Source organism: Pinus tabuliformis, chromosome Q (assembly GCF_031772625.1).
Source record: "Pinus tabuliformis cultivar Carrire ecotype Pingquan chromosome Q, CPIR1, whole genome shotgun sequence".
NCBI classification, from domain to species: domain Eukaryota; kingdom Viridiplantae; phylum Streptophyta; class Pinopsida; order Pinales; family Pinaceae; genus Pinus; species Pinus tabuliformis.
This window is the reverse complement of record NC_142296.1, coordinates 719,914,523-719,922,293: the sequence shown is the minus strand read 5'-3', so window position 1 is coordinate 719,922,293 and position 7,771 is coordinate 719,914,523. Positions and strand designations below refer to the sequence as shown.

The following is a 7,771-nucleotide window of genomic DNA, read 5'->3' as shown; positions in this document are numbered from 1 at the left end:
TATTTCAAGCCACAATTTTTCCCGACTACACTGCAATAAAGTTTAATACTAGACTCAGCCTTTAAAAAATTAATTTATAATTTATAACGAATATCAGAAAATTGAAAATTAAATGTTAATTTAAAATAAATAAATAAAATTATTATGAATAAAAAAACTTATCTTAATTTGTTTAATTGTATGGAAAAACTAATTATAAAATCACCAAAATAATTACATAGTCGGTAAAAGTTATTAAAAGTTGAAAAAAGAACAATCATAAAGGTTAATGAAAAGAAAGGTAAAAGTTATTAAAAGTTAAAGAAAAAAACAATCATAAAGGTTAATGAAAAGAAAGGTTATTGCTAGAATAGATCATTTGAAAAAAAACATTTTGTTCCACTCCTCCGCATTTGTCGACTGACATAACTATTTGTAACTATTTAAGCCACAATAAATTATCAGAATATAACATGCATAATGTCTACAGAAATGAGGAATGTTCTCATTGCAAACTATACTGAATAAACATAAATCAACAGTAATGGGGATTACTGCCCTGTTGGAGCTTTGTTCCACATAACAAGTGTAACCTAAGAAGGGTTTTTCCGAACTCAAAATAACCACCGAATTACATTAGAAATTCAGTTACAAACAAGCCTTAAGGGTGCAACTATAATCAACTCACTCAGAAAAGACTTAGATAGAAAATGACTCTTCAACCCTCATAGTGAAAAACTTAAATGAATTTTCATTCACATGCTAGCTACCTAAGTGAGCCGTTCCGATTTGCACCTGGCCCCTAGGATTCTTCCCATCACCATGCATGTCTGCTGCAGGAAGAAGGAGCATGAGGCAACTCTGCCACCTAATGGGGATTACTGCCCTGTTCGAGCTCTGTTCCACATAAAAAGTGGAACCCAAGAAGGATTTTTTTGAACTCAAAATAACCAGTGAATCACATTAAAAATTCAGGCACAAACAACCCTTAAGGCCGCGGCCATAAACAGGTCACTCAGAAAATACTTCGCTGAAAAATGAATACTGAACCTTGAGAGTTAAAAACTTAAACAACTTTTCAATCACATGCTAGCTATCTAAGTCAACCATTCAGATTTTCACCTGGCCCCTAGGTTTCTTCCCCTCACCATGCGAGTCTGTTGCTAGAAGAAGGACCATGGGGAAACTCTGCAACAAACGACAAACAAAAACTTAGCAAAATAATTATGAAGATATCTGAGAGTTCTGGAGAGTATCAGTTACAGGAAATAACCAAATACATTACCTGTGTGAACAAAATTCTACTGCTTCCTTCGAGACTTAAAAACCCTCAGTTGAAGGGCCAAACCCAATATCTGCAGGCAAAGACAAAAGAGAACGTCAGATAAACCTATATATTGTTACCCAATGCTCTGTGTTAGGGAAAAAAACTCATAGCCATCAAAACATTCAACTCACCTGCAAACTGTCGAAACAAACTTCAAAATGCATGCGAGCTGCAGAAGGTAACAATAGTGATGGTTTCTTCATTGTAGAACTGTAGCCAAAAAAAGGGAATCATCCACATAGGAGACAAGTCTAGATGAGTTAGTGTTTTGCAAAGCCATAATGCCCAAATTCGCACCAAACAAATGAACCGCGGAGGCAGGGGTAGCACAGAACAATTATCTATAAGCCCTACAATTGATAAAGACCGTCAGATGCCGGGTATTCGGATCAACTATAGTTTTGGGTCCACATGGCACATGGAGGACACCAATACCTGGGCAGCTGGCAGGGTTAAATGCTAGAAAGCTTGTGAGCTAAATGAAATAGATTTATTGTAGCTCAAGAGTACAACTTAACTATAGAGAGTACATTGCAATTAATACTTGGATTATTTCATTAATATAACTGTATATCAAATCTAAAGCGTGAACCATGAATAATCGGTAGGCAAATAATCGTTGTTTATATTGTTCATTATTTAATTAAAATTTGGTCAATTGTAAGAGCTTGCCAGGCAATTCAACAACTATATTTACCTAATGGTTGGATAAGTGTGAATAATAAATAAAGACAATGATTACTTCTTAGGTAAATTTTATCATATCTTAAAATCACTCCATATTAGAATTTTTAGTGAATATTCAATCTTTTGGTTAATTGATTCTAGATGGGAAATGTGTCTAGGTGAATAATAACAACAAAATACACATATTTTATAATGGCTTACAATTATTTTATGACTATAAATATCATTCATCTCTTTACAATTCAATTCACTTCACTAATATAATCTACATAACAAAGAATTCAAAAAAACGAAAATCATTGATTAGGGTTCGCAGATTTTTGTGAGCCTAATTTTGGATTTGAGATTTAATTAGCTAAGGACTAATTACACAAACCACTTAACATATAAACATTTTATGATTATCAAAGATGGCATCTATCAAACAAAAGGAGTGTACAACATATGATGACATCTCAAGAGGGATTGAACAATATTTAATGAAATTTTGTGTGCACTATGTCCCATTTATTCCTCATGGTTCTTCACAACATATAAAAAAATGGGCTTTACTATTTCATTTTTCTACATAAGGAGTAAGTAATGTTTAATTTAAGCAGCTTAATTTTTGTGGTGAAACTTTATATAGAAGTAAAGAGAAGAGGATATTTTGTAGTCATATCAGAAACTTAAGACATCACAACATACACATATTTCATTGTCTGTATACATAGATGCATCCACACAAACTGCCCCACCACAAAGGAAGGGAAGACAAAACAAGGAAACATGTTGATTCAATAATCAATCAACCATTATATTAGTATGTCAAATTAATAGAGTTAGAAAAAATTCATATGCAAACATATAGAGCTCAAAAGGAAATCTACATCATCTTTCACTCAACCCACTTATAAAATAAAAAAATATATAATTTTGTAATGTTAAATTCCATAATCTCCCTCTTCTATTTCAAACCAATTAGTGAATCTTCTAAACAAAAAAACTTTCGAAAACAAGGACTATATAATTCAAGAATTCTAGCCTTATAAAAAGAATGCAACATAGAACATTCTTCAATAAAATGGACAAAATATTCCATGATATCCTTAGTTGGATCTAATAAGTATCTCCTGATATAGAAACTCATTTTACAACTTTAATTGTGAAAATAAATGTCCTTTGATTTTTTCGATGTCCAAATAAAATGTAGAGAAAAAGGGAGAAAAAAGTATGAACCAACACGAAATGATGACCGTTTAAATATTCACAACGGTGATTTTTAACGATGTAACGAGCAAATGTTGATTGTCAGCCAGTTCTTTTTCGACATCAGGTTTTGAAATATATTGCAAAATATGCTTCAAAGGCAGAGAGAAGATCTGAAAGCTATCACGATATGTTGACCATAGTTGTTGGTGGGAGTCAGTCTGAGGCTCTTGTATTATCTGCATATAGAAGGTTCCTCACTGAGATGCTTGTTGAGCGTGGCGTTGGAGCTCAAGAGACATGTCATTTGTTGCTAAAGTTACCTCTTGTTTTCTGTAGCCAGAAATTATTCTCCTTGAATGTTGGAAATAAAGTCTACCAAAGGGTTTCACTGCATTCTGATGAAGTTTTGTGTGGAAAAATTTCATTCAAGTTTATTAAAGGCGACCTATTTTTTTGGAACATTTATGCTTGATAGAAACAACAAGATAATGGAGTTTTGAGGAGAAGCATAGGTAGGAAAAATGGAGGCCACGTGATAAGCATACTATCATTTGTGTTTGGCTATGATTTTATGATGTTCCTGATGAGGGTTCAGAAGAGTTTGAAATGTTTTGTTGGAGTGAGTTGATTTTATACAAGCCATTTTGTGATGTTGGTTTAAATATTGGGTTGTCTAATGAAATTATTGTTGATAATTGGAGGAATTGGAGATCTCGTACATGGCATGTTGATCGAGGCCCTTTTCCAAATGAAGGGGATGAATACGATGTGGAGCCGCTTCTACATGAAGAAAATGTTCATCGAGATTTTGAAGAGAGGCATGTTTTTTCGCGATTAGTTCCTCCAAGCTGTGTAAACATTTTAGACCTTGATAATCTTGGTAGAAGGGACTTTGATGTTGATTATAATTGGCATGAAATGATGGTTTCAATGATTTTTTAGAAGAAGGGGTAAATTTTGTAAAAGATGCGCAGTCTGCAGGTGTTTTGAATTGTGGGTTTGTTAGGGACACATATTTGTTCCCTTCCTTTCTATCAAAAAAACAACTAGCTTCTTTTGAAATTATTTTTTGACACTTTGCTAGTGGTGAAAATAATGGTGCTTTGAAAATGATTATTCCAGGTACTGCTAGAACAGGGAAGTCTTCTTTCATTGGGTGTATTTCTCATGCTCTTTCTAGTGCAACAACGAATGGAAAAAGTCCTTTGTTATTGCTTGCTCCAACTGGTATTACTGCTTGTAACATACATGGGAAAACAATACATTCTGCTTTAAAAATTCCTAGAAAAGATATGAAGCCACTGTGTGGGCAAGCTTTGGCCATGTTCCAAGAAGAAATGAGACACGCTCGATATATATCGATTAATGAGATGAGATTTATAAGTCCAAGTCTATTCATACAAATAGATTCTCATTTGTGAGAAGCCTTCCCTAAAAACAAGGACTATCCTTTTGGTGGTAGGTCCATCATTCTTGTGGGTGACCTTGCCCACCTGCCTCCTATTAAGGATAAACCCCTGTATGCAGGTGGAATAGCTAGGAAAGTTTTGTGGGAAAGCTTCAACATTGTAGTGGCTTTGGAAAAAAATTATAGGCAACAAGGAGATGATCTGAGACAAGCGTATTTTCGTAATATTTTAACCAATATTAGAAATGCAGAGCCTTCTCTTACTGATTGGGATTTTCTTATAACCTCTGTTGATATTTTCTTGGATCAACATGAAAGGAATTTTTTTATTCTTCTGTTCACTTATTTGCAACAAATAATCTCATCAACTTGCACAATCGAAAAATCCTTAAAGCATTAAATTCTTCTATTGTGAGATGTGTTGTAGAAAGCAGAAGAAGAATAGAAATAAGTGATAGCGATGATGATATATTGGAGCGTGAAGTACTTCTATGTCGTGGAGAGCGCATGATTTTAACTGGTTAATGGTGCACTTGGATATATTGAAAATATTTTCTTTGTACCTAGTTCAAAGCCGCAACTTCCACAATTTGTTACAATTATGTTTAAAAAGTATTATGGTGTTCCATTTGATAAGGATTTTCCAATTCTTGTACCGATTCTACCTATTCTTTGGTGGAATATGAGGCAACTACCTTTGAAAATGGCATGGGCATTGACAATACACAAATCACAGGGGATGGCTTTGCAACGAGCCACTGCAGATATTGGAGACAGAGAGAGGTAGGGTCTGGTATTTACAACTATATCGAGAGTGAAATCAATAGATGGTTTGCGGATTTTAGTGCCCTTTTCTTTTCAACGTTATGCAAAAATGAAATATAGTACATATGTTACACTTAGAAAGAAAGAGGAAAGATTAAAGTCAATATCATTTTTGGGGTATTTATCTTGAATATAGTTTACTATTCATGATTTTTTTTTTCTTGGTTCCAATTATTTGCATGCATTTGTTTAAGAAAAAAGAAGATTACTTCTCTTTAGTTGTTATATTTTTTGCAATTATTTGTATGCACCTTCATAAGTTCTTTGTTTTCCTTTTTGTTGATTTCAATAGAATGGTTGATTATTGAAGTAAGTAAATTGACTATTTCAAAGCAATTATTGTTTGATTGCTTGAATTGTAGTTGTTTGTGTTTTTTTCTCTCGTTCTTTCGAATCTTTTTATATTTATTTTTGAATATGAAATAACCAAAATGATAAATCAATAGTTTGTTGCTGTTAATTTGTTTTATTTCAATGTACTGATTTTAATTGTATCTTTTTGTCAATGATTCACAAATATGCAGAATAATGATGGTAATTATTACATCAGAGCGATTAATTCTATTACAAAAACCATTAGTTTTGTTACCTTTATTCATGCAAGGTCTGATAGAAGACATGGATTCCATCCTGATTTTCTCGATGACCATATCCATGTTTTGAGTGGAATGAAATTAGATGTTCAAACTTTATATCATTTTCACCAAAGAGAATCAGGGAGGAAGACGAGAAGGGGTTGGCTTGAAAGTGTGAAATATCGTGATCATTATCCTATTGATTTGAATTGGTGTTGCTTTTGCCACCGCTCTAGGTGTGTTTTGGAAGAGGTTGCTATCAAATAATTATGTTTTGGTCGAGTGTTGAGACTTGAATTTTTTTGTCGAATGTATTGTTATTGTTATTGTTATTTTTATTTCTTTCGATGTCAGTAAACTTTGCGTTGTTGTCATTGGTCCTGTAATGTTTAAAATTTCATCTCATTTTTTTGTCACATTGTGACTGAGATTGTTAGAATCATCCTTTCTTAACTATCATCAATGCTTGTTAGTGATTCACAACAATTGTTGTTGATGTGAAAATTTATGTTCTCTTCAATGCATTTACTTTTTCCTATGCTTATAGTTACTCTTCAGTATTTGTATTTATATTGGTTTTTTTTTTTCTAAGATTATTTTAGTGTAATTATATTAAACTTTTATTTTTTAATTTATATTGTTTTATCTTTTATTATATTAATTTTATTTATATTGTTTTATCTTTTATTATATTAATAGCATTCTCAATAATAATATTTTCCATTTTAAGAAATAGTATTATTATTAATAGTGTACATTATTTTAGATTTTTAATTAGCAACATTATTTTATATTTTTAATTACCAACATTATTTTAGCAACATTTCACATTGGTTAATGATATGGTTTTCTATTTCTATTTGGTTATTAATTTTTATTATTAATATTTTTTTGTCAATTTGATTGTTTATTTTATCATATTTTTGTGTCATAAATAATGTTATGTATTTAGGTTATTAATTTTTATTAATATGTTTTATTTAATTTCATGCTTTATTTTATTAATTTGTGTTCAATTATTTTTTATAATATTTTCTTATATGCCATATTATTAATTTCTAAAATTATTTTAAGTTGTTAATATTATTAATATTATTAATAATATTAACATTAATATTAACATTAATAAATTTTTTTATATTATATGCCTATCAACATTTATCAACCACATTTAAATTAATATAAATGTGGTTGTGCTACTATTTAGTAAAAGTTAATTTATTTTATATTTTTAATTACCAACATTTTAGCAACATTTCACATCGGTTAATGATATGGTTTTCTATTTCTATTTCTGTTATTAATTTTTATTATTAATATTTCATTGTCAATTTAATTGTTTATTTTATCATATTTTTCTATCATAAATAATATTATATTTTTAGGTTATTAATTTTTATTAATATGTTTTATTTAATTTCATGCTTTGTTTTATTAAATTGTGTTAAATTATCTTTTATAATATTTTCTTATATGTGATATGTGATATTATTAATTTCTTTTTCTTTTTTTTTTTTTTTTTTTTTTTTTTTTTTTTTTTGAAGTATGGGGGATTTTCGCAGTGCATTATATTAGATATCATTTTTGGGATTCAACTGCGTTAAGTAAGTCATTCAAAGTATGACCATTTCCATGAGAGGTAGTCGTAAAGTGACTAATTTCTCATGATTTTTGAATAGTTCACTTAGCACTCATTGCATCGGGTGATGTGACTCATGATTTTTGAATAGTTCACTTAGCACTCATTGCATCGGGTGATGATCACAGGGGTGAAGAAGT

At 30.8% G+C, this 7,771-nt stretch overlaps 1 long non-coding RNA gene across 1 annotated transcript; it reads right to left on the bottom strand.

The window, feature by feature from the left end:
• Positions 1–351: 351 nt before the first annotated feature.
• Positions 352–1,606, bottom strand: LOC149221551 (uncharacterized). The gene is made up of 3 exons (XR_016248862.1): positions 1,438–1,606; positions 1,265–1,334; positions 352–1,167 (listed from the first exon to the last, which is right to left on the bottom strand). It is a non-coding gene; the product is annotated as an uncharacterized LOC149221551 (long non-coding RNA).
• Between the last annotated feature and the right edge of the window lie 6,165 nt (positions 1,607–7,771).